The sequence below is a fragment of the Poecilia mexicana genome, unplaced genomic scaffold (genome assembly GCF_051168715.1).
Source record: "Poecilia mexicana isolate PSO_F unplaced genomic scaffold, ASM5116871v1 scaffold_12, whole genome shotgun sequence".
NCBI lineage: Eukaryota > Metazoa > Chordata > Actinopteri > Cyprinodontiformes > Poeciliidae > Poecilia > Poecilia mexicana.
The window spans coordinates 22,888,330-22,915,431 of NW_028263381.1; the positions used below are offsets into that span (position 1 = coordinate 22,888,330).

Here is a 27,102-nt window from a genome sequence, read left to right on the forward strand (position 1 = left end):
CTGGACTACTTATAACTACCATCATAACTGTAGAACAAACCCTTTGTACATTGCAATAAAACAAAATATAACTTGTTCTAAGATAACAGAAGGTTTAACGTCTGGTCAGTATACTGCTACTATGAAATACTGCTTGAAAAACTAAAACAGAATTACTTATTCTTTAATTTAAGAAAATAGGTTCTTTCAACAGTAACATTTTTTTTTGCTTCAGCCATCTCCTTCGTTATATCCTTCCTGTAATGCTCTGAAAACAGGAGATCTTCTTCTTGTCTTCATTTCCTGGAAGCAGCTCTTTGAAGGTGTCCAGAAATGCTCAGAAATTACAGTTGTTTTTGCAATAGTTAATCATGGTGAAAGCCTTTTCATGAATTCAAACTTGGTGAATCTCTTCAGTGATGACTCAATTCATTGTGGTCACTTAAAAAAAGAACAAAAACAAAAAACAATGTCATCATATTCCAGCATTTATTTAAATACCATTCCAAAAATGTCCCTTGCTGCACTCTGTCAGAATGGCAGACTGGCAGACAAATGCCTAGTTAACATGACTGGTTGTTATAAAGTGCAATACAATTATTTCTTAATACAAGTGGAATAATAACTGGAAATGAACAAAATTATTCTGATCAAATATTTGTCTGGCAGAAGTTCAGACAGACTGCCACTGTTATTTAGAAAGCATCATTTAATGTATAGTTTTAGGCAAATGACTGTATCTTTTTACTTAATGAGCATTCTAAATGATTTCTAACCAGATACTCTAACTTAGGGTTGTTTGCAAGAAGCTTATAGATAAATAAATAAATAGATTTAACACCAGTTTTTAGTTGTCTTAAACATAACTTATTAACTCAGCTGGTGAATGTTGATTCCTGCTCCCCATTCCCCACTGGCTGTCCCACCCCACTTCACATAGTGAAAATATTAACACAAAAACAACTTACTTAATTTTCTTGGAATATTTCATCTGCTTCTTTCTCTTTGGTCAAACAGGAACTTCTTTCTCTGGTGGCTGGTCCTTATTACATCCTCCACACTCTTGCATGTCAATATTAGCCAACTCTGTCCTCCCACTTTGTGTCCTTAGACTAGCCTGGGTCTTCATGTGGCTAAAGTTGCCAAAGCAAAGAACACAAGTTGTGTGTCACATCAGCCAAGTCGCTAAATAACGCACATAAAGGATAACTTTGACTAATATATTAGCTTTTGTTTTGCTAGATTAAAATTGGAGGGTAAAAACAATTTGCCTGTCTTTAAAATATGTTTAATATTAAAGGCTAACATTACCGTAATGGAGTTTAACAACTTTAGCTAACATTAACTTACAGCAAGGTAGGATTGGCTTGAATTGCTTATAGCTAACATTACAGAGAAAGAGAACATAGTGAATGTCATTTTCTCAAAGAAAATGTAAAGTTAATAAGACACATACCTCATATGTATTAGGTATCAAACTTCGGCTTCTTTTTAAACAGGATGTCTGGCCGTTATAAGTTGTGTTAGGTTTGCCCCACAATATGGAAGATTTCTTCTTCACCAACACACTGCACGCCTGTTCGTGGACTGCTGCCTCTCACTGGTGGACATGGTGTATTGCACTACTTAGCCCTTGTGTTTAGAAATGGGATCCAACCAACCCCACACACGTAAAACTTTTATCATTTGCCACAGTTCTCTACGTTTGCCTCAGTCCTCACAAGCACAAGGGTTAAAACAGCCTTAAATAATGTTTCAAATGCTAAGTTCATAAGTGCTTTGTAGACATCTTGCTGTAAAACTTTAGGATCGATTAAGTTAAGAAAATTAAGACTAAACAACATGGCAGAGCTTTATAATATTACTACATAAAGCTAATTTTTAAAGTAATACTTTCATAAAAAAAATTATGTCAGATCATGATTTCTTGGTTAATGACAAGTTGTCATAACGAAGACATTTTGAATAATGTCAACTTTGTATTGTCATAATTTACCGAATGACACTTTATGACAGCAGTCATAAATATTCATGAAGACTTATTGATGTTCATGACAGGTGTTATGTCATGTTTATTACAGTGTCATGACAGTCTTATTCAACCCCCTTCAAATAAAGTGTTACTGAATCGGTTCGTGTTGCTCCTGCCTTGTGGCTGATCACGAACCGATCGAACCTGTTGAACTTTTATCAGCTATGTGGTCACAGAGGTTTGGAGAATCGGCCGACATTCTTAAATCTTTCCGTCTAAACCAGACTTCAGACTCACAAGCTCTACTCATCTCCTCTCGCCCAAACGCTCTGACTCTGGTCGCTATGGTAACGTTTACATATCCCTTCAAAATAATATAGAAGCACCACAAAAACGAACATTTTACTTTCGTGAAAATTTTAACTCACAATAATGACTAAGGGAGCCCTGAGCTTGTTTCTCTGCAACGAGACGGTAACATCTGAAAGTGATGAGAGACAATGACACCCGAAGTTTTGCTTATATCCACAGCCTGCTTTTCTCTATGTGGCGAAGCAGTTTGAAGCTTCACTGCCTCATTAGCAGCCGGTCGCCGCATGTTACGCAGAGCAGCTTGTAATGTGGGACTCACCTACCGGTCCGGCATAAATCCATCCTCCTGTCTCTTCTCTGGGCCTTTTCTCCTTTGAAAAGGAACTTTCCAAAGACATCTGATCTGTTTCTTACTCATTTTGCTGCTTGTGGGCTCAGTGTTGGCACGCAAGTCAGTGTTGTGTTACTCGATATCGGTTTTGGTCTCGATGCCATATTTTGATGGTCTCGGACTCGACCGCATTTGGTCTTGGTCTTGTTTTAGTCTCAGGTTAGGTGGTCTTGACCACAACACTGGCGCAAGTAACAGAGACTTCCAATGATTCACTTCCTGCTAAAGACCCACCTGGTGGTTGAAGAAAAATCCACATATAAACGGCTTATAGTCTGGAATATATATAAAAAAACTGAATGCTCTCCGGTATTGTTCAGGGGGCCGGACCAAATGTGGAGGCGGGCCGGATTCGGCCCGCAGGCAGTAGGTTGGGGACCACTGCTCTACAGCATCTATTTTGAGTTTCTGTTCAGTTTTCCACACATTTTCAAGCTGAACTCTCTCTATGTTGCGTTTCTCTACTACAGGAGCGGTGGAACCAAAAACATGGAGGTTTAGTGTCTCTTGCCTCAAACTGGCCGTCCTGGGGCTCAGACAATGTCTCTGTGAATGAAACTACACTGGCTGCCTCCATTTAACAGACAGCCAGTTATTTTTCTCTCCTTTGGTCCAGCAGCCTTAACCGTTTGGAGTAAAATTGTGTTCTGAGTATTTGTCTTCACTTTGACTGAGCTGGTCAACGAAGACAACACAGCCTCTGCATTTCCACTATTGCTGGTACTGTTGACTTCTGGTTTAGCTTCAGATTGTTCACAAACTGACAAGTGGTGTTTTTGATTGCACTGCCTGCACAAAATATTCACTCTGCAGTATTTCGCAATGTTTCGGGCCCAGGCAGACAAAACACCATCCAAGCCTTTTCAGCTTCTCCCTGCGTTCACTTATTGTAAAGCCAGGACAGTTCTCTGGTTTGTGGTTGTTTTATGAAATTTTAAATCAGGGTCGAAGGAGATCGGTGGCAATAACGAAACCAAACGCTGTGTCTGCTAGAATTAAATGTGCTCGATTTATTTTCCCACAGATTACAGCAAAATAACATGCATCAAACACTGTTTACTGCTAGAACAAATATGCTCGATTTATTCCCCACAGAATACAGTACAAAACACTCTATGACTAAACACGTGATGCTCGATTCATTCAAGTTATCAGCGCTTACCTCGTGAAACGTGGCCGGAGAGCCTTCGGCCTAGAGACAAAGCAGCATCAACGTAGCTGGGCGTTCGAACGCGACCCACAGCAGACTCTGACTCAAAACGCGGGCTTTTTCGTATTTTATCTCTTAAAACAAAGGGATGCCTGCGTGTAAAGGGAGAATGGCCATTTCCATCCTTGCAGGCGAGCCATCCAATCAGAGGTAGCCGCTCTCTGACCATGAGCCAATCATGGGCCGAGAGCATGAACCAGCGGACCAATCAGAGCCCAACCCAAGTCAACCAGAGCTAAGCACACCCTGTTCACGTGATCCGCATGAGCTTGCAGCATGATCAATTTGCACAATACTCTGAGCAAAATAAGTTTTATCAAACAAAGAAAGATCAAATTATAAAGAACAATACCCTGAGCAGTTTTATCAAAGAACAAGTTAATAGAATAATAGAATAATAAATGAATAGAAAATAGAACAATAATGAATGATTATCAAAGGACATAAAAGATAATAAAAAGATAATAAAAAAAATACCAGATCAGTGGTCATTACTGTCACAAACACACAGGTTTGTGGCTCGACGCTGGCTGTGTGCAAAGCAGTGGCTGATGGGATGCTCCACTTTCTAGGCTGATCTCAGGCATAGGATGGCTTACCCACATGCTGGTGTTGTTGCTCGGGTTCTTCAACGTGAGGCCTGGTCTGGTCAGCTGAAGCGCCCGTTCTGTGCTTTGCACTTCATTTTGCAGAAACTGAATCAATTCTGGGACTTTAGCAGCTCATGGAGCTGCTAAACTGAGTCTGAGCTTCACTTCGTTCAGAAAAATCTAAAAAGTCCTTATTCCCGGGTTTCGGCACCAAAGGGTGCGTTCACACTGCAGCCTGAAGTGACTCAATTCCGATTTTTTTTTATGTAATGCGACCTTGTATCCGATCTTTTCATGGCAGTGTGAACGGCACAGGTCAGATTCTATTTAGAATGTGACCCATATCCGATTCGTATCCGATTCAAATGTGACCTAACGTCCAGGTCGCATTCATCCGAACGGAACGTCACTGATTCTCAACAAATCTCACTATTCTGCATCCTGATAAGCGCAAGTGAGAAGAAAAACAACAACCATGATGGACTATAATGAAGATTAAGTTGCTAATATTCTGCTCCGGCCGGGCAATAACTTCAAATATGTAAGCTAAGCTCCACCGTTAGCCTCCATGTTTACTTCCGCAAACACTGAGCTCTTCTTCTTTCTATAGCGGTTGGCAGAACACTGAGAACGCTGACGATATTGCACCCTCTACTGCGCATGCGGGACACTTTCAGGTTGTTGGCCCGTTCACACTGCAGGACACATACAGGTCGCTTTTACTGGGAGTGTGAACGGCCCTGGCAAAAAAATTGGAATTGCCAAAAAGTTGGAATTGAGTCACTTCAGGCTGCAGTGAGAACGCACCCAAAATGTTACGGAGTGAAGCTTCATCTAACCAGACGGAGGCTCGTCTGTCTTTACTGAACCTTTATGTTCAGTTTTTATTGAAGAGGAAAAACGGCCACAGCTGATCGTAACCATAGCAACCAAACGTCAACAAACCAAGATAGTGACAAAACAGAAGCAGATCCTGAAGCATTCTTCAAAATAAAAGACTTCCTCTATTCAAATAAATCAAATATATTTCACTTCACCTTTGTGATTATATACAATCATGTTCAGTTCAATTAATAATAATCATGTAAATTATGCTGAACATATGATTGTAAATCAGTCACTTACCATGCAAAATATACTGAACACAACACTGGATTTTAATGCTGATTATTAAATCAGGTTGAGCTTCCAGAAATGTTTCCTTAGTTTCCTGATGTCCTTTTAGGCTTCAGTGAGTTTCTTCAGGTTGTTACTGAGGGATTTCCTTTCTCCTCTCTGTTGGAGCTTTTCCTGTGTTTGGAGAAATGAGTTGTGCTGCAGCAGCACCAACTGTCCTTCCTACATCCACTGCAGTTTGCAATCCAGATGTTGGACTGTTCCTGTCTCAGTGGAGGACAATGTGTGTCTGAGAGACATGTAATGTCCATGTTTGCTGCTGAAAGAGACTGATGGTCTGACCCCCCTCCTCCTTTCAGGGTGGAGCCTGCTGGAGGCCGATTCTTGGCACCTGGTCTGTGGAGATGTAAGTGTGTTTTTCATCTGATTCATGACAACAAAGCAGCTCACATTCAACCATCTTCAAACTGTTACATCACTCATTTAGGATCATCATCAAAGATCAATAAATGATCAATAACTGCAGCTGGATTGTGTTTGTTCTCTCCATCAGATTCCTGTCAACTCACCATCGACACAAACACAGTGAACAGATACCAGAAACTGTCTGAAGACAACAGGAAGGTGACACATGTGATGGAGCTTCAGTCATATCCTGATCATCCAGACAGATTTGATTACTGGCCTCAGCTGCTGTGTAGAACTGGTCTGACTGGTCGCTGTTACTGGGAGGTCGAGTGGAGAGGAATAGTTTATATATCAGTGAGTTACAGAAGAATCAGGAGGAAAGGAGAAAATAGACACTGTTTGTTTGGATTCAATGATCATTCCTGGAGTCTGATCTGCTCTAATGATGGTTATTCTGTCTGTCACAATAAAATAGTAACTCGTCTCTCCTCCTCCTCCTCCTTCTCCTCCATCTCTAACAGAGTATCAGTGTATGTGGACTGTCCTGCTGGCATTCTGTCCTTCTACAGAGTCTCCTCTGACTCACTGATCCTCCTCTACACCTTCAACACCACATTCACTGAACCTCTGATTCCTGGATTTACAGTCTCTTGGTTCAGGTCCAGTTCTGGTTCCTCTTCAGTGTTTCTTTGCTGATTTGAGTCTAAAGATTTTCCTCCTGTCAGAGAAACTCTCTCACTGTTGAACAGATAGTTCATCTCTACAATCTATTTCTTGGTGAAACTTTTCTGATTGAGTCCTTGGAAACTTTTTCTTCTCCCAGTCCTTTAAAGATGGAAGCTGGGATTATTCCAGGATTATTCCAGGATCCTCATGTTTTCCTGTTTGTTTCCAGTCAAAGCTTCACACTGAATATCAAGATGTTGTTTCTCTTATTTTTTCCTCTCATTCATCAGATTTCATTGAAATGTTGATCAGTTTTTCTCTCTGAACATTTTCTGTTTCTGTCGGCTCCTATTTTTCTAAACTCGTCAGATTTGAATATTAAATCTTCCTTTTGTTTATTTGCTGCAGTTTTTCTTCATGTGTTTTAGAGAAATAAAAACATTTTTCTTCTTCTGCATTTGGTTCATTTGCTGCTCATTCTGTTCTTTTCCTGTTCAAATTTAAATATTTGCATTAAAAGTATTTTTTCATCAACTCTGCCTTTCAGAAAGTCCTAGTTAAAGTAAAACATTCCCATCCCATGAAGGTGAAAGATAAAAAATATAATCTCCAACTTTGGGTCATTTAAATACAGGTTTGTCTCACCAAATTAGTTTCCAGCAGTTCATTGTTTTTTTTTTTTTGTAAAAGTAAAAGATGACACTTTGTCTCTTCCTTCAGAATAAACTCTGGACTCTCAGTGCAGAATTAGTAGTTTGAACAAATTCAGGGATTTATAGCTGCAGTGTGTAACTTTTATTAAAAATGTGTTTTTTACATATTTGTGGAAAATGTTACCTGTCATGACTGTATGGAATCAGACAGATGAAATGTGAACAGATCAAACTCCTCCATGAGCTGCTATTGAGGTTTGAAGAAATACACCAGGTTGGTGTAGTGCGTTAGCATTAGCTTCTGTTAAGTTCTATGTTATTGTAGTGCTTTAGCATTAGTTTAAGATAAATGCCTTAGTGTAGCGTTTTAGTGTTAGCTACTGCTAAATACCATGTTTGTGCAGCTTGTTAGCGTTTGTTTCTGCTAAATATAATGAGTACTATGTTGGTATTGTGCTGTAGCATTAGCTAGTGCTAAATACCGGCTTGTTGTAGCCCTTTACAGCTAGCTACTGATTAATACTGAGTTGGTGTAGCGCTTTGGCATTAGTTGCTAATAAGTACTATATCTGTATTGTGCGCTAGCGTTAGCTAGTGCTAAATGACAGATTGTTGTAGCGTCTACAGCTATCTACTGATAAACACTGTGTAGCGCTCTAGCATTAGCCAAAGCTTAATACCGGGTTGGTGTTTGAATAAAACCTCCAGAACCTGGTGTGAGTGTGTGGCTGTTCCCTGATGGTATAACTTCATTAGTTCCTCCTGAAGTGTCAATAACAGACAAAGTGTGTGTGTGTGTGTGTGTGGCTGGACCCCGAGAGTGAATGTACCTCAATCAGAGTCCTAAAGTTTCCATGTTGGACAGAATGTGTGTGTGAGTGTGTGGCTGGACCCTGAGAGTGAATGTACCTCGATCAGAGTCCTGAAGTTTCCATGTTGGACAGAATGTGTGTGTGAGTGTGTGGCTGTTCAATGCGTGTCCAACTGCACTGTGGTCTACTTCCTGCTGTTGGATGGGTCTCCGATACGGTCTTCCTCAAAGCACCAAATTAAAACATTTCAACTCTCATAATAAAAGAAAAATAAAGGAACATTTATATCCTTGAAAAAAATTATATTTCCTGATGACAGAGAAGATTGTTTTGAATCATAGAGGAAATCTGATTTTAATGAGAGCATTAATGTTTCTGTCTCTAAAACTCAGCAAATCCCTGATAAATTTTCAGCAATAATGCGTTTAATTTACTGTCTTAATCTAAAACTTTAATTAAAATGAGTTTTTGGCTTTGGAGTAAAAGCCTGTTTGTGACTGAAGCTGCTGAGAAACCTTATTATTCTGGAGCCTCTAATTGGTTTCACTTTTTATCATTTATTTTCTAATGAGAATCAGATACAATAAGGTGTTATCTCACATTTTCTGCTTTAACGTCTTTTTTTCTGTTTTGTGTTTAGAGGGAATGTGGTTTCTGGTTCAAACTGGATGATCTTATAAAAAAACATGTTTCAGTTTAAATCCAGCCCTGCTGTTTATAACCTACCAGCTAACAGCAGCTATTATCCATCTCAGTTACTGTGAGGTTTGATTTTACTGTTAAATAGAGAGAAAAGAAACCAAACATTTGACATTTGTTCATTATGTCACGAATTTATGGCTGATTTTCAACATAAAACCTGGAAAAGATGGATGGATGGATCGATGAGAATATACTTTATTGATCCTCAATGATAAATTACTTATTCATTGACAAGCTTCTCCATCTGAGGTTTTAAAAATCAATAATCCAAATGTAACCAAATGAGACGTTTTTAAAATACATTTATACCTGAGAGTAATGAGAGGATTCTATATGACTAAAATAAATAAATAACAACCATGCACATGCAGATATATTAATCAATAAATATTCTATGAATCTGCGACAGACTGGCGACCCGTCCAGGGTGACCCCGCCTCTCGCCCGGAACGTTAGCTGGAGAGGCAGCAGCTCCTCCCAACCCACTAGGGACAAGGGTGGACAGAAAATGGATGGATGGATAATCTATGAATGACTGCAGAGAAAATTAGATCTCAGTAGGTCAGACTTGGTGTTTTAAAGTCCACTGGCTGCAGGCAGAAATGATTTCCTGAGTCTCTCTGTGGTTCTTTGGTAAAATGAGTCTCTGGCTGAAGCTCCTGGATCCGTCCAGGACGTCATGAAGTGGATGAGACTCGTTGTCCAACATGTCCTCCATCTTGGACAGGGTCCTTCTCTCTGACTCCACTGTCAGAGAGTCCAGCTCCACTCCAGCCACGCCGCTGGCCTTCCGGGTCAGTCGGTCCAGTCTGTTGGTGTCCTCCACCTCCAGCCTGCTGTCCAGCACCACAGCATCCAGGATGGCTCTGGCAACCACAGACTCACAGAACATCCTGACAAAGTCCGGCAGATGTTGAAGGACCTCAGCCGCCTCAGAAAGTAGAGGAGACTTTGGCCCTTCCTGTTCACAGCATGGCTGTTCTTGACCCAGTCCAGTTTGTGTCAATGTGGACTCCCAGATATTTACAGTTGTCCTCCATAATGTCCACACTGACCCCTGGATGGTAACAGGGGTCACCGGCGTCCTGGTCCTCCTCCTCAGATCCACCTCCAGTTCCTTTGTCACATTGAGCTGCAGCTGGTTCAGCCCACACCATGTGACAAAGTTGTCCACAGCAGCCCTGGACTCAGTCTCATCACCTCACTGATCCAACCAACCACAGCTGGAAACTTCTGGAGACGACGGGTCTCAGAGCAACAGCTGGAGTCGGATGGATAGAGCCTGAAGGAGAGAGGACAGTTCCCTGTGGAGCCCCATGTTGCTGACAACACTGTCTGACACACCAACTGTGGTAGATAGTCAACAATCAGGACACCAGGGGGCTCCACCTGCATCAACATCAGTTTCTGACCCAGTAGAGCCGGACGGATGGAGCTGAATGTGCTGGAGAATCAAAGAACATGATTCTCTCAGAGCTGGTCCAGGTGAGCGTTTACACAGTTCAGCAGGAAGATGATGGCGTCCTCAACTCCCAGTCTGGGCTGCTAGGAGAACTGCAAGGGGTCCAGTGTGGTTGGACCAGAGTCTGGAGCGGCTCCAGGACCAGTCTCTCCAGGGTCTTCATGATGTGGGAGGTCAGAGGTCACAGGAGTCCTTGGAGTCACAGGGTCGCTGCGTCTTTGGTACCGGAACAATGCAGGATGTTTTCCACGTCACAGGGATCCTCTGTAGGCGCAGGCTCATGTTGAAGACATGTGCTCTGCTTCCCCTGCTGGACTGGAGGGTGTACTGCATGTCGCCCCATTACTCACATTAGAAACCTTTTAATTTTTACCAATATTAGTGGCAAATAATTGCAGTAAACTGTAATAAACTTATACAGGTTCACATATGGCCAGACTTTTTATTGTAGTTTATCTGTAACAGGTTAATATAACAAATAACCAGCAGATCAGTAAACACTGTGTTGATGTGAAGTCAAGCAGAAAGGCCTGAACTTTTCACATTTTGGTGTTAGAAGGATTTTTAGCTGCAGATTCATGAAGCCATTAATCCCAACAAACCTGATAACTTTATCTGTTTTATTTGGTTTTATTTTTGCTGTTTCAGATCAACAAGAGACATTCAGGAAATATAATCATTTGTTCCCACGAAGCAGCTGAAACATTTGTTTGCATGAAATTCTTCCTAAATGAAGAAAAACATCAAATAACTTCAGGTTTGGACTGGAAGCAGCTCATTGGAACAAATAATGTAGCAAACAAAACAAAATAGATGATTTTTTAGATTTCTGATGTCGAGAAAAAGTCGAGCTCAGCCCACTTCCCCATGCTGGAGATTTTAGTTTAATAATAACAATGAATAAAGTTATCTTTAAAACTGATTACACAGGTGACATCAAGACCCAACAGTAGAGTCAGACAATAATAAAATTAATCTGGTTGTGTGTGTTGTTATTGTGTCCTGCTTTAATTCTACTTTTTTCTATATAATCATAAAAAATCATAGTCAGGCAGAAAGAGTTATGCAACAGGGAGAGCAGGTTTCCTAGAGAAAGAGGAAGTTTCCAGCCTGCAGTGATTAAAAATAGTTCAGACTGCTCATTTTGAGCATTAAAGGTTTAAGGAGTAAAATCTAAACATTTTGAATAATTGGATAAAACCCAGAGTAAAATACTTGAATTAATAATGATAACTTATTATTAAGCCAATAATTAATATTGGTTTAACCAGTGGTTGATGTTGGTTTGATTATAAGAATATTTACACTTACTCTTATACTTATGGAAGTACTTACAGGTGAAAGAAGTAACTGTAACATGGTGTCAAATAATTAGAATAATGAATTATTCTTGGTTTCCTTTCAGAAATGTCTGTAATAACACATTATGATTATAAGAGTAACTAATAAGTAATGGTTATTATAATATTATAAGTGAATGCTAAACCAGAGAAACTAAGGGGTTATGGATGTGATTTTGACACTGAACTTGAAATGGTGTAAAGTGTGTAACTGTAACTAAAGGTCACTGATGTTGTGTTGGAGGTAGATGGTAGGTGAAAGGTCAGGGGGAAAGAGGAACTGATGGGAGAGCGGAGGTGATCTTATTGCCAAACTAACTTTCATAAGAACACGTTAGACACAAGAGTACTGTTGAGCAACTTGGGACATTAGAACAGACATCAGGTGATAATATCCAAAGATGGTGATGGATATGAGATCATCGGTCCAAGCAGTCAGCCAATGAGACAGGCACAGCAACAAAGCTAGCTAATGCCAATGCCCCAAAAGGGTGGGGATATCCTTTTGCCTTCACCTTATATAGAAGAGTCTTTGGTTGGATCCTTCAGGCAGCTTCGAGCCAAGATCGAGATGGACAAAGAACTCTGCAGCTGAAGAAGAGCCGGAGCCACAGAACCGAAGACTGTTCTGCACATGGGGACCAACCCGTTAGCCCCGCAACATGTGGCTTCAAATTGCACTTTTCTCAGCTGGGTTCGAGACCCCAAAGCCAAAGACAAAGACCAAGGCAAAGATGAAGATAAAGACAAAGATAAAGAACAAAGGCAAAGAGGAAGAACTGGTGCGTTCCTTCCATGAGACCAGCTCTTCTACATCTCGAAGGACCAGAAAGATCGTGAGACGAAGAGAAAGGAGCTACAGAGCTGCAAGACAAGAAGCTGAGGACCGCTACGCGTATGAGGAAGTCACCCTGAGGCCCGAGATCTGCTCCTCTGTCTCAGTACTCTTCCTGTACTGGGAGCCTCCTGCTGCTGCAACACCGTTTTCATCATCAGGCCAGTTCTGGGGTTCAAAATGCCAAACTCCGTCCGTCTCTCTCAAAGTTTTCTTTTTTTAGTTACAGTGTCAGCATTAGGGAAAGATAGGCTAGATTATTGATTTTACTTGTTTGATTATTTCTGTTACTGATTTAAGCTGTACTGACCCTTGCAAAATTGCCTTACTAATAAAATAATTAGCATTAAGAAAATCTAAAAGATGTTGTGGACATTCAGTTAATGAGTCACTTTAAAGTTCTTTGATGGTTGTAAAATAGCTATGAAGTTTGATTCTGGGAGGAGAAAGTGGAAAATGTTTTATAGGTTGCTTTTAGCCAAAACTAAAACAACACCCTTGGGACTCGCCCGAGTCACTAAAACCTACCTGGTTCAGTAACAAGTGCAAGTTGTAATAAAGGGAAAGAGCGACCGTTAACAGGTGTGCTCTGTGAAACTAGCTGATTCCGGGCTACTTAATCTGGCTAATTCACAGGGTGAAAAAGGGTGGGACATCTGGATGGAGGTCGTTAGAAACCAGGCTAGTCTTTCTCGCACCCAGCTTAAACAGAATGTCCTCTATATTCTCGTCTGTAGTAATACTCCAGAGTTAGAGGCTTCTCGGACCCGTTAGACGGAGAGCTGGAGAGCAACATCTCCCTCCTCTCAGAAAGGGAAGTAGAGAGAGAGAGAGAAGGGGGAGGGATGTTGCGCAACAACAAACACTGACCAGAGGGTGAAGATGAAATAATACATTTATGTTGCTGCTAATTCTGCTTTTCTAGGATTTTTGTTCTCCTTTAATTTGTTCACCAGTCAAGCAGAGAAGATGGTTGGACGCATGTTGTGATGGTAAAGTTGTTTTAATTTTCTAATCCTTTCTAAATAAAACAGCAAAAGTTGATAAAGTCACTGAAGATGTTGGTGGTGATTGTGATGGACCGAGCAGTCAAAGGAAAGCCAGGCACAGGTTTAAATTAAAACATTATTGGCTTTTATTTAACCCAAAACATAAACTTTGGTCAACAATAAAAAATGACAAACTTGGGCCCATAAAAAGGTTAAAGTAACAAAGTTGAACTCAGACTGACTCCAACAAACATCCCTCCCTAAATGAGACAAAGGGGAAACTTAAATCCTGGCTGATCAGGCCACATAGAAACACAGAGGGGAGAAACACAAACAGCAACTGAAGCCAGCATAGAAAAACCCCCTCCCCTCTGGATGAGTAGTGGTATGAGCCAAGCTGCAGCCTCAGCAGCTCCAGCTCTTTCTTCCTGTGAAGGACTGGAGCAGCCGGGACTGAGGAAACTCAGAAAACAGGTTCAATCAGGCGGGACATAACAGTGAGATCTAAAATGTCTGCACTTCTTCTAGAATACAGCGTTATGATGTGCTGCCTTCTAAACAAAAATAGTTATTCTGTCAATTCAATGCTAGACTTAAAGAAACCCAGATATAAATGTGGTGAGACTGAACTATTGTGTGTGGTGTGATTGGATGGCGCCACATTTGTGCGACTGGAACTGCAGCATCACAGTGATGAAAAACTAAATACATTCTTACCAGCTACTAATACATTTATTAAGCTTCCCATTATGCTTTCAATCATCTGCTAGTCATTTCATTGACATCAAGTTGTTGTAAATAATAAACATTACAGTGGAAAACACAGAAAGAAATGAAAAAGTCCCCAGATGATCAGATCAGCTCCAGTTTCCTGATTAAAAACTGTTTAAAAATGATATGAAGAAATTCACCAAACCAGTAAACAATCAATCATTGTCAAGTTTTCTGGTCTCTTTAAACCACCTCAGCTTCTGCCCAAACTAGAAAAAGCTTGTTTCCCTCAAAGAAATGCAGGAACCACTCATCTCATCTTTTCTTCATCTTTTCTTTTTGTCTTTAGATGATTTCAGCTGACAGTGTAAGACCACCATGACTTGGCATAAGTAGTCAGAGAGTCACAGAGAGTCACAGAGCAGGTTGGAAACCTACAAACTAATGAAACTAAATCAATTACAGATCACAATCAACTCATTCACTAGTTTTCCAGGTAATGTTAACAATCTACTTTGAAGTTAACAGTGAATGAAGGAACAAATAAACTACATTCCAAACACATCAAACCCATTGAATCAAAGGCTGATTTGATCTCTGAATGCAGATTAAATGATATCATGTCCAGTTCCTACCAGAGTGTCTTTGTGGAAGCTTGAAGCTGAGGCTCTTTGTCTGCAGAGATCATTGTGAGCACAGGTGTGCCAAGTTACCTGATAGACTTCAGATGGGCCTGAGTGAAAGGGATGGGTGCGCTTGGTTCTCTGTGATGTGTGTGCCAGTTGGGTGGAGATAGTAAATGCACTCACAAATGAACCATTTGCTGTTTTAACTTGACAATCATCAAACCAATCCTTCATCTGATCAATAATGTTTCATTTGGACTTTTTGTTCTTCATGCTGAGCTGCTGGTTGATCACTGAGATCTTCATCGGTAGGATTTTTAGTTCATAATCAGAGCTGAAGAATGGAGCCATCTTGGCAGTGAAGGTGTGTGTGTGTGTGTGTGTGTGTGTGTGTGTGTGTGTGTGTGTGTGTGTGTGTGTGTGTGTGTGTGCGCGTGTGTGTGTGTGTGTGTTAGTATCCAGGTCAGAGAAGGACAGCTTTCCTCTGTCCCAGTCCAGATTCACTCTGATCCTCTGGACTTTATTCTGGACTGGGAGACGAGTGGGAGGAGTTGATGGAGACCATGCTGAGTCTTCATCTCCATTGAACTCTATAACCAACAGTCCAGACTTTATGTTTTTCTTCCTATCAACAGATTCTTCTATCACAGCAAATATCCAGGATTTCCTGCCTCCAGCATCAACATCCCAGCTGTGGTTCCCTGAGTTCAAACCCTCAGAAGTCAAAACAGAGACAGAATTTATCAGCAAAACTCTCTGGATTATCAGGAAGCTGCTGTTTCTCTCCTCCAGTCAAACTGGTCAGATCTTCAGACAGATGGAGTTCTTTACCAGCCGTGTTTGGGTCCAGAACCAGAGGAGTGTAGGTCACCATGGTCTCCATGTTGCTCCAGATGTTGAAGGCCAGGTTGCCCAGATGTTTGGCCTGGTCTATCAGAGCTCCTGAGGGCAGCTGTGGATCCTCCAGCAGGGGGCAGCGCTGGACTCTTTCCACTGCAGCCTTGTAGTTGTGCAGGAATGAGACGTCTGCAGCTCTCAGCTCCTCCTCTGTGGCTCTGACTGTGTCTGAAAGAGCTGCTATCTCTCTGCTCAGAGCCTCCATCTTCTCCTTCATCATCCCTCTCTTCTGCTCCTCTTCCTCCCTCAGTGCAGCCAGCCTGGCCTCCTCTTCCTCTGCTAGAAACTGATGAAGCTGCTTAAACTGCTCCCTAATCTGCCTCTCTGTGTGTCGGGCCTGGACCTCCAGGTGTTCTGCTGTCTGATCAAACTCCTCCTGAACTTTCTTCCTGAGCTCCAGCTTCTCCTCTAAAGGCTCCAGAGTTTCCTGAAGTTTCTTCCTGTGTTGCTGAGCAGCTTCATCGATGGCTCTGAATCTGTGCTCGGTGTGTAAATCTGAATCTCTGCAGACGAGACACACTGGCTGCTGATGGTCCAGACAGAAGAGTTTGAGTTTCTCAGAGTGCAGAGAGCAGAGACCCTCTGAAGCATTTTGGTTTCTCTGCTGTAACAAAGACTCACACAGATTCTTCAGAGCCAGATTACAGGGAGGAGCATCTGATGCTGATCTTTTCCTACCAACAGGACATGAGCGACCAGTTCTTCTTCTCCAACATTTCTGGAGAGGCAGCAGAAGTTCTGCTCACTACTTTTCTCTCTAGCACTCGGTGAAGGCCGACGCTTTTTCCTCTGCTCCTCTCCCTACCCATTCCACCCTGCTTGATCTTTCTTGCTTTTTTGGAGCCTTTTTTTGCACATCCTCCAAATCTATAAATTATACATCTGGTTAACTGCTCTCTCAATCCAAGTGACCAAATTTTCTCCAGGAGACGGAGCAAATGGGAACCCTCTTGTCCTGCAGGAACACATGATGGGATGGTTTCACCTGGATTTATTCATGATAACAGGATTTCTGCTTTTTGCAGCTTGTGCATTTCTGGCTTAGCAACACATTTGTGACAGATTTGGCCTAGTTAAAACACACAGACAGACTACTGTATTTTGTGGGACCCAAGTTGGATGTGAGTCTTGCTGAGACTGGCAGCCCAGCTGAGGATCCAAAACTCACTAGCAGGATGGAATAGATCTTGGAGAAGCTGCTGGCTTTGGTTCAGTGGAACGGCCACATTAATCTGGATGAACTAGAAGAGATATAACGGTTAAAGACTCGAGGACAGACAGAAATGTTAAGTCTGCCAGATCTAAAGAGAATTTGTTCTTCTGAATCTGTGTGGCCTTCTGGATATCTGGACTCTCCTGGAGACCAGATGTAAACAAACGGCTCGTTCCCGTCTCCTCTCCCTTCCCAAGTCACCCTGGAATCTGATGGCTGAACTCTAGAGGACTCTCTCCTGATATTTCCACCTTCATCAGAGAGTTTTTACATTATTACTTTGTAGAAACTGTGCAGTTCTCACTGTTAACCCAGAAAAGGAATCAGAACAAACCTGGAATCCAGAGACTCTCATTTATTAGTCTTTCTGTTTTTTACTAATTGTAGAGTTCTCACAATTTAGACCAATTTTATTTATTACTTTTAAGATTATTATGCAGCAAGACTCCTATTATTGCAACCCAGAAAAGGAATCAGAACAAACTGAGAATCCAGAAAAATTCCTCCAGAACCAGAACATTTAGTTTTTATTATTACTTAGAAACTTGTAAAAGTACTAATTACTTTTATTACTTTTATTACCTCAACTACATGTCAGACGTTTCAGTCATAAGACTTTAATTCGGTACTTAAAAATAATTCAGGTTTTTGTTGTTAGCTTGATTTAAAAGCCTTTTTTAAGAATGACCTACTAATTTTGAGCATATCAATTATTTACTCCAAATAAATTTAAGAAAAATTAAGATGTATTTTCTTTTGTGATTGCAAACCAAACGGTTCTGTAAACGTTTTAATATTTTTGATTCAAATAATAAAAATAAGTACGGATCCCACAACAATCCAAGAAGAAGAAGCTGACGTCATTATATGCGACACTTTCTTCCAAACCGGTGAGTAGAAACCTGCATCTGGAGGAGGAGGGGCTCTCAACTGCTGGATGCACCTGCAGGAGTTTTGGGACGAAGGATTGAGGAGTTTGTTGCTTTTGAACGAAAGATCTGGGATTGTGGAACAAAACGTGGAGTGTGGAAAAGGCGGGTTTTGGCATAAACTGGTATGTGAATGGATCGGATGGAAATGGAGACAAGTAATGAAGAAGAAGGGGAAGATGAAGGATGGACGGCAGTGGGAAGAGGGAGAGGAAGAAATGAAATAGATGAAGGGAATCAGAGATAGTCAAGGTAGCAAACGGGATCTAGAAGGAAGCAGTTCAGAGGAAGAGAGAGTTAGGAGAAAAGATGTGAGGAATTTAAAGTCATTCTGAAAGTTAAGAGTGAGGAAGGTCAGGAGAAAATCAGCCCAATTGGGGTGTCAAGAGAAATGAAAAAGAAAATAGGAGACGTTGAAATGGTAAAGATTTAGAGACGGAAACCTATTGATAGAATGTAAGAATATAGAGAAAAGAATAAGGCCTTCAATGTGGATAATATATGTAAAAGAGCTGAGCTGGAGAAAACAATGTTGGGAGGAAATAAAACAATTAGAGGGGTGATCTATGGGATCCCTCTAGATGAGGATCTGGAAAAACTTTAGAGAAATATTGTTGGAGCAAAGGTGACTAATGTGAAAAGGCTGTGAAGAACTGTGGATGGTGAGAGAGTGGGGAGTCAGTCAGTCCTAGTGGAGTCTGAAGGAAAAGAGCTGCCAAGTAATATAAAAATAGGATTTATAAGTTTCCAAGTCAGACCTTATGTTCCTCCACCACTTCGGTGTTTTAAATGCCAAAGGTTTGGACACATTGCGGCAGTTTGTAAAGGAAAGCAGAGATGTCCAAAATGTGGGGAAGATCATAAAGAATGTAAGGAAGATGTACAAGAGAAATGTTGTAACTGTGGGGGAGTCATAGGGTTACGTACGGAGGATGGGAGGTAAGGAAGAGGCTAAAGAAGCTGTGCAGATTAAAACATCTACAAATATAAGCTATGCAGAAGCTGTAAAAAATGTGAAGGAGCAGGAAAAAAGAGGTGGAGCAAATGGGGAGTCAAACAATACAGCAAACTAAAATACTAGCAGAAGAAAAGGTCACTTAGTGGAAAATCTAGTTTTATTCATAGCTTCTGTTATCAACTGTACTGATCAAGCTAAGCACAAAACCAGAAGATTAAAATAATAGTGAGAGGAGCTGAAATATTCTTGGGCTTTAAGGAAGGAACATGGGAAGAAATAAATAAAAAGTTAGAGGTGGATAAGAAGTTGGGACCAGCAAGTGAAAGTAGTTTATGTTCATATTGCAATGGAGCGCTAGGAGTTTGGTAGCTAATGGACAGGAATTTAAAGGTTATATTGACCAGCTTGAAGTCCAACCGGATTTAATATGTGTGCAGGAAACTTGGCTAAAAGTAACATTAGATTTTGTGATTAGAGGATATGATGGTATAAGAAGAGATGGAGAAGAGGGAGGGGGAATATTTATAAAACCAGGGATAAAATATCAGCTTTTAGGAAAAGAACTAGAATTCATAGTAATTGAGTTCTGGGAGCAGGGAGGTAAATTTAAAATAATAAATGTTTATAATCCATGTAAATCGTTATCGGCTGAAATAATGGTGGGATTATTAGATTATTTGGAGGGGAGAGTAATTTGGTGTGGGGATTTCAATGCTGATAGTTCACTGTGGGCTAATAGTGATGATAAAAATGGGCAGGTTATAGAAGAAGTGATGGAAATGAAACATTTAGTTTGTATTAATGAGAGAAGGGGAACAAGAATCAATATAAGAACGGGGATGGAATCAACTATTGATCTAACAATTGTATCAATGATATAGCTGGTATTTGTGATTGGTCAGTTGATAAAGAAACTACAGTAGGTAGTGATCATTATCCTATAACTATAAGGGTAGGAATAATTGGAAATAAGTATAAAAATAGAGGGGAGAGATTGAACTTTAATAAGGCAGATTGGAGTAAGTTTAGATATTTGAGTCAAATGTATTTAGAAAAGGTAGATTTTAAAATGCATATAAATGAAGTAAATGAAAGAATCTCAAAGATAATAACAGCAGAAAACTCTATTAAAACGTCAGGGAGTATTAATGATAAGAAAAAGGTGCCATGGTGGACAAGTGAGTGTAAGGAAGCAATTAAATTAAGAAATAAAGCCTTGAAGGTATTAAAACATAACCCAGTTTATATGAACTTATTGATTATAAAAGGAAGCAAGCAGCAGTAAGGAGGATTATAAAGAAAGCTAAGAGATTATTGGAGACATTTTAGTAGTTCAATAGGGAGAGATACAAAAACTGAGAAGATTTGGAAAGTAATTAAAAAATGAATGGTATTAAAAAGAGTTTGATTATCCTGTATTAAAAGTAGAGAATGTTAATATAATTAGAGATGAGGATAAAGCTGAGGTATTGGCAAGATTATTTAGTGAGATACATAGCACAAATAATATTAGCAAAGAGGGAAGAAAAGGAAGAGAATATACGGTACTTAAGTATAAAAATGTAATACAGAATGATGAAGAAATAAATCATTTTTGAATGTTGAGTTTACCAAAGTGGAATTGAATTGTGTGTTTAAAAAGACCACAAATACAGGAAAGATAAAATCTGGTATAGAATGATAAGTCAACTCAGTGATAAGTCAAAAGATATAATATTACAATTATTTAATAAAATCTGGGAGGAGGGAAATTGACCAGAGTTATGGAAGAAATATATTATTGGTTATTATTATTATTATTATTATTATTGATTATTGATAGCTAAACCAGGAAAAGACCATTCAAAACCAGAAAGCTATAGGCCAATAGCTTTAACTTCAAACTTATGTAAAATAATGGAAAAATGATTAATAATCGATCAGTGTATTATTTAAATAAAAGGGATATATTTCTAATGATCACAGTGGTTTTGGTAAAGGGAGGAGCACTAATGACTCAACGTTATGTCTGGAGCAGGAAGTTAGAAGAGCTCAAGTAAACAAAGAAACTGTAGCGGCAGAATTTATCGATACTGAAAAAGCATCTGATATGATGTGGGTAGAGGGTTTATTAATTAAATTACACAAATTGGGGATTAAAGGAAAAATATATGAATGGATTAAAGACTTTTTAACAAATAGGAAATTACAGGTAAGAATTGGTGAAGCACTTTCAGGTAAATATGTAGTGGAAAATGGAACACCACAGGGGAGTATCATAAGCCCATTATTGTTTTCTGTTATGATAAATGACATATTCAGAAATATTGGAAAGGATGTGGGTTGTTCACTGTTTGCAGATGATGGAGCAACATGGAAAAATGTTGAGTTTATAGTAAAGAAATGACAACAGGTCATTATTGATATAGAGTTGTGGGCACTGCAATGGGGATTCAAATTCTCAGTGGATAAAACAAAAGTAATTATATTTTCTCAGAAAAAAACAAACAAGGTAATAGAATTAAATTTATATAATCAAAAAATAGAGCAGGTAAAGAGCATAAAATGTTTAGGTTTGTGGTTTGATGAAAAATTAAAATGGAATATTCACATTAAAAAGATTGTAGATAAATGTAAGAGAAAGTTGAATATATTGAGGTGTTTGGCTGGTAGTGAATGGGGGCAGACAGACAATCGTTACAACAGATTTATACAGGGATGATAAGATCCAACTTTGATTTTGGTTGTTTAGTTTACAGTTCAGCAGCTAAAACTCATCTGGATAAATTAGACAGTATTCAACATCAAGCATTAAGATTGTTTACTGGAGCCTTCAAAACAACACCTACAGCAGCATTAGAAATAGAAACGGGAGAAATGCCACGGGGTAAGCTAGCTAAATTAGCCTCCTGGAGGCTAATTGTACCTGTACACTGTACCTGAGCTTAATACGTTTAATTAGCCATGATAGTCACATAATAGTGTTTATAAGCCTGCTTGTTGTTGCCACTTTCTAAAATTGGAGGGTTGCTAAAAACATCTGTGCCGCTCGGCTGTGATAATCTTTAAAGTTTTGTTTATGAACCCTGTCTGAATACACTGATTGCAGCGAGATCATTTACTTGAATGAACAACTTTAACAACTAGAAAATGGCACAGAATAAGAATATTTTTTCCACTCTGATTGGCTGCTGTTAGGCTTACTAATTTTAAGTTGAATATCCATTGCATTTTTCTTAGACACCTGTGAAAATAATTTCTATTCACATGGCTTTTTGTTCTCTGGGAAATTATTTTTGATGATAAATACAGAAATAAGCATAAAAATCAAAACATCTACAATAATGATAGTAACATTAATAATAAAATAATAGTCAGTGCAAAGTAGCCTACAAATTCTTAGGTGGGGGCGGTGAGGGACCTGGATAAAGGCTGGGGGGCGCTGGCCCAAAAAGGTTGAGAAACACTGGTCTAAACAAAGTAAATCCTCATGAAGATTTTATCAACCTGCCTCTGATTTCACTGCAGACCTTCTACTTCCTGGTTCTGCTGCTCTAAAAGAAAAAACTACAACTCAGGTGAGCTGTGACGTCATCAGTTATGCAACATCGTCACATTTACTTCCAGTTTGAATGACACTGTTAAGGTGCGGCTCTGATCAGGTTGTTGGATCTTTATTTGTTGTTCAGATGTTTTTCTTCGACTCTTTTGATCGTTTGAACAAATTGTAAGTTTGATTTGTTTAATTGAACTTTGTCTTCAGGAACTTTCCTGTTTCTTTCTGCTCTCTAAAGTTTGGAGAAAAGATTCACTGATTATTTCAGCTCAAAGTTTCATCTCTGCTGTTTGAAGGTCAGTATTATATTACTGATAAACTGGAATCACAATGATAAAAGGACGATATTTCTATGATTTCTTCTCTGAAAAATCTGCTTCATGTTTTCATTTCCTGTAATCAAACTCTGGTCTCCACCATCAAGGTCACAAACAACAACTTGTTGCTTCCTTTCAAAGTAAAATATCTATATAATCTTTGATGCAGAATATAATCCAATCACTGCAAATGATTAATTATTTGTTAATAATTTGTAGAGATTAATAATGAACTAAAATCCTTCCTGTTGTTCAGGTTGAATCAGTGAATGTAAATGCTGCTCCATGTCTCCATCTAGTGGACTGTTAGTAGAAGTGCAGGTTGAATCAGTGAATGTAAATGTTGCTCCATGTCTCCATCTAGTGGACCGATAGTAGAAGTGCAGCAGCTGATGCAGCTTCCTCTGCCTCTCTGCTGTCTGACTGCATTCACCTGACACTGATATGAAGCAGAGAAGAAGAGCCAATCAGAGGAGGAGCAGCTGATCTTTTTCCAGCACTAATGATGTAAAGGATGATCAGAGTTGATGTGCAGATGAATGATGTGTGTTTCCTCTGCAGGTGAAGCTAGAAAGTGTATGTGAGCTGATGTGAATTCAGCAGCATGGATCAGTGTGAGGACAGAGAGGAGGGAGTCCCTCCCTCTAAAACCACTCTGTGTGGGGAAGATGAGAGCCAGAGCAAAGGTCAGAGGTGAGGTCACCATCTCTAACTGTCCACAGCCCTTTTCACACAGCGTTCACTATATCAGGCCAAAACAGACGTGGTGATGAAGCTGCTGCTGCTCCTCTTTGCTGCTTCATCCAGACTGAACAGATTCAGTTTTAATCATCATGTTTCTGTCAGGATCCATCAGAGACTCAGACCAGAACCAGGACCAGAACCAGGACCCAGCTGTGTGTCCTTTAAGAGCAACAGGTCAAAGGATAATCCCATTTTCTTTAAATCTCCTGGATCTCCACCTTCAGAGAGGTGAGCTGTTTCTAAATGCTGATCTGTTTATCTGTCATTGTGGCCATGTGATGATACCAAGTTCTGTTGGGTTCTGTTGCCATGGGAACATTAGACTGAATATCTCTTTTTATTTACAATAAGCTACACAAACAGTAACTAAAAGAACGATGAGGCTTAATGAAGGTAAAAAATAAAAAATTATAAACAGGAAAGGTTACAAATAGGAAAAGGTTAAATACAGCAACCAGGGCAACATGAGAAATTCTTTATACATTGAATTTGTCTTTAAAGCTTTACTATTTGTTCAGTAGTTCAGTGAATACAAATATGAAGAAACATCAGCACAAAAAGCATTAAGTTGAACTGTTCGTCTATTTCCAATTTTCTTTTTAGGAGTAAAAAGAAAATTTACTCCTTCCATAATATTTGAATATAAGAGCAGTGCAGAAAAGATGAGTGATGGTTTCCTCAGAATTGTGACAAAATGAAAATAGAGGATCTACATCAGGTGAAATTTAAATATTTTACTATTAACAGGATAAAATATATGTAGAATCTTTAGAGACACTTTTCAAATTTTATTAGTTATTAAGTTTTTCTTCAGCAATAACCAAACATCTGTCCAACAAATATTAAATAAATTGTCCCAAAACAGTAGGAGCTGATTTGCTTGTATGAGCTCTTATTTAAATAATATTATTTTTGTTGTTAGTTTTTCTACTTAAAATGGGTCAGAGTTACCAATGAATAATTGTTCTGTTTAGTAATCAGTTTGGTGCTGAACAGAGGATCAAATACGATTGAAAATTATTACAGGAAAATTATATGTGGTCAGAAATTCATCATAAGAGAAAGTTTTACCTTCTGTGTTGACAAGTTTATGTAAACAAACAATGCCTTTGTCAAACCATCTTTTAAGAAAAATTGATTTATGTTTAAATCAGATGTTTTTGTTATTCCAAATATAGTATTTGTGTGGGAAAAGTTGTTTATGTATTAAATTGCAGCAAAGCAGTGGCTGTTTATGGAAACTGGAAAGTTTATCTGGGATTTTTTTAGTACTGAAGTTACATCTTAAAAGAAAAGATAAACCACCTAAAGCCTCAAATACAAATGTGAATATAAAGTCCACAGAGAGTTTGGATTTAGAAGATACTTTTTGATCCACTTAATTTTAAAGGAAGAATTCAGAGTTTGAAAATCTAAAACATTAAATCCACCAGAGCAGAACTTGTTTATCATTACATTTCTCCTCATAAGATGAACCTTTTTCTCCCAAATAAAATCAAATAATATTTTATCTACCTTTGAACTGATCTCATTGGAAACCTGAAGTGCTGAACTAGCAGAAACCAAACTGGACCTTCAGCTTCAGACAGCGAGACCCGACCAGAGATGGATAAATATCTGTAGCCACATATTAACTTTCTTTAGGATTAAAGAAACAAGGAGTTAAAATTTTCATTTGACCTTTGATTTTCTTCTTTTATAATGTAGATACCAAGATATTTAACTTTATGTTTAACAGGGATTCCTGAGATTTCTGCTTCATGGCAGGTTTTTATAGGAAGCAGTTCACATTTAGAGAGATTAAGTTTGAGGCCAGACGCTGAAGAAAAGCCACTGAGCAGATTAATAGCAACATTAATTTGATAACAATCTTTTAAAAACAGAGTTGTATCATCTGCCAGTTGACTCAAACATATTTCTCTCTCTGCAATTTGAATAACCTTTAAGCTGCTGTTCTTTATGAAATGAGCTAAAATTTGCAAAGGTAAGAGAAACAAAAACTGTGAAATCGGAAACCTTGACGAATTCCAGCTCATTATTAAATCTACAGGTGTTTCCATGTGATAATTTAACTGTTACCTAATGTTGACTTTTAAACTGCTGACCGCAGCCAAAAAGGTCAAGCGTTTTGTTCTGTCATCCAGACTGAACAGATTCAGTTTTAATCATATTCCTGTCAGGATTCATCAGAGACTCAGACCAGAACCAGAACCAGAACCAGAACCAGAACCCAGCTGTGTGTCCTTTAAGAGCAACATGTCAAAGGATGACATCATTGACTTTAAATCTCCTGGATCTCCACCATCAGAGAGGTGAGCTGTTTCTAACTGCTGATCTGTTTATCTGTCATTGTGGCCATGTGACGATACCAAGTTCTGTTGGGTTCTGTTGCCATGGGAACATTAGACTGAATACCAGGTTATTTTATTTTCATTCCATCAATGCATATGGTAACATGTCTTGTTAAAGACGTCACACATCTTCCTCCAGGTTTGTGATGTGAGAGATCAGCAAGTTAAAACCAACCAAACTTTAATAAAATGTAAAGATTTCTTTGGAAAGCTGACAGAAAAATTCACACAAAGATTCAGTCGATCAGGTTTCCATTCTTAATACCTGCAGTTATATAGAATAAATCCAGACCTTAAGCTGCACTAAAACCTCTTCTGGAGTATTTCTGCAGCAGCTGCTGGCAGAACTAATGATCTGAGTTACTTTAAACAGTTTGGTTCTCAGTCCTGCTTCATAATTATTTCTGTTATTTCTGAGGTTTTACTGCTGCAGGTTCAGACCAAGCCTTGTACCGTCAACATGACCAGGACAGAAACGTTCATGTGCTCAAAATATTTCACTGGCAGCAGAACCATGAAGTTATTATAGGAGATCAGACTCAGTTAGTTACTATTTTACTCTTTTACAGTAGAATAGTAATAAAAGTGCTAAAATTGGTGGATTTTAAATTGTATAATCATTAAGTCACATCACAAAAAGGGATGAGAAAACATTCTGTAAGAAAGATTTGATATTTAAAGGCCTGTTATGTACAAACCATATACATTTATATAAATAATAATATGAGCTCCTTTCCAGGCCTCAGGGAATTGGTTACAAAAACAAAAACCTTCAATGTCAAGAACTGGTCATGATTGCAAAAGCATTGTTACAAAAATAGTTTAAGACTGAAAAAAATAACTAATTTTTCTGAGTTTAATTAATCTTTTTTTTTTCACAGTCTTAAACAGGGCCGTGCAGAGGCCACTAAAGGGGCAGGTGCTCCAAAAAAAAAGGGGGGCCATCTAACCGCATTTTAGGACAGAATATTAACAAAGCCTCTCAGCTTTCAGAGTTTAATAAACAATGATAAATTACAAAATTGTGAGATATACAATTAAAACTAAGGAAAATTTCTACATAGAGCAGCTATGCATATTTAAGATATTTTATTAGTAATTTCTTTCTGCAGGTCTATTTTGTTATAGGAAAGTATTGCAATATTCAAACCCACAATTTAGCAAGATATGTAAATCAGAGCTGGACCGCCAGACATATTTTGTCTTTACAGAATTACACTATTAAAAATATAAACAACCTTTTAATGAACTGTAATCTATTAAAAAGAGCTGCCTGTTTGCTGCAGTGGAGATGAAGATGGTCCATTCAGGAAAGCAGAGCTGCATCAAACTTTAATGTGGAACTGCAGAAAAAAAACAGCAAAAATTTAATTGTCATGTCACC

General features: G+C 39.0%; 1 protein-coding gene and 1 long non-coding RNA gene across 2 annotated transcripts in view; both read left to right on the forward strand.

Moving 5' to 3' along the window:
• The window catches only part of LOC148156122 (NLR family CARD domain-containing protein 3-like), a 185,855-nt gene that overhangs the window by 145,937 nt on the left and 12,816 nt on the right, over nucleotides 1-27,102 (forward strand). The gene's annotated exons all lie outside the window — the stretch shown is intronic.
• On the forward strand, nucleotides 23,001-25,897 carry LOC106912786 (uncharacterized). The gene is made up of 2 exons (XR_015764764.1): nucleotides 23,001-23,316; nucleotides 23,470-25,897. It is a non-coding gene; the product is annotated as an uncharacterized LOC106912786 (long non-coding RNA).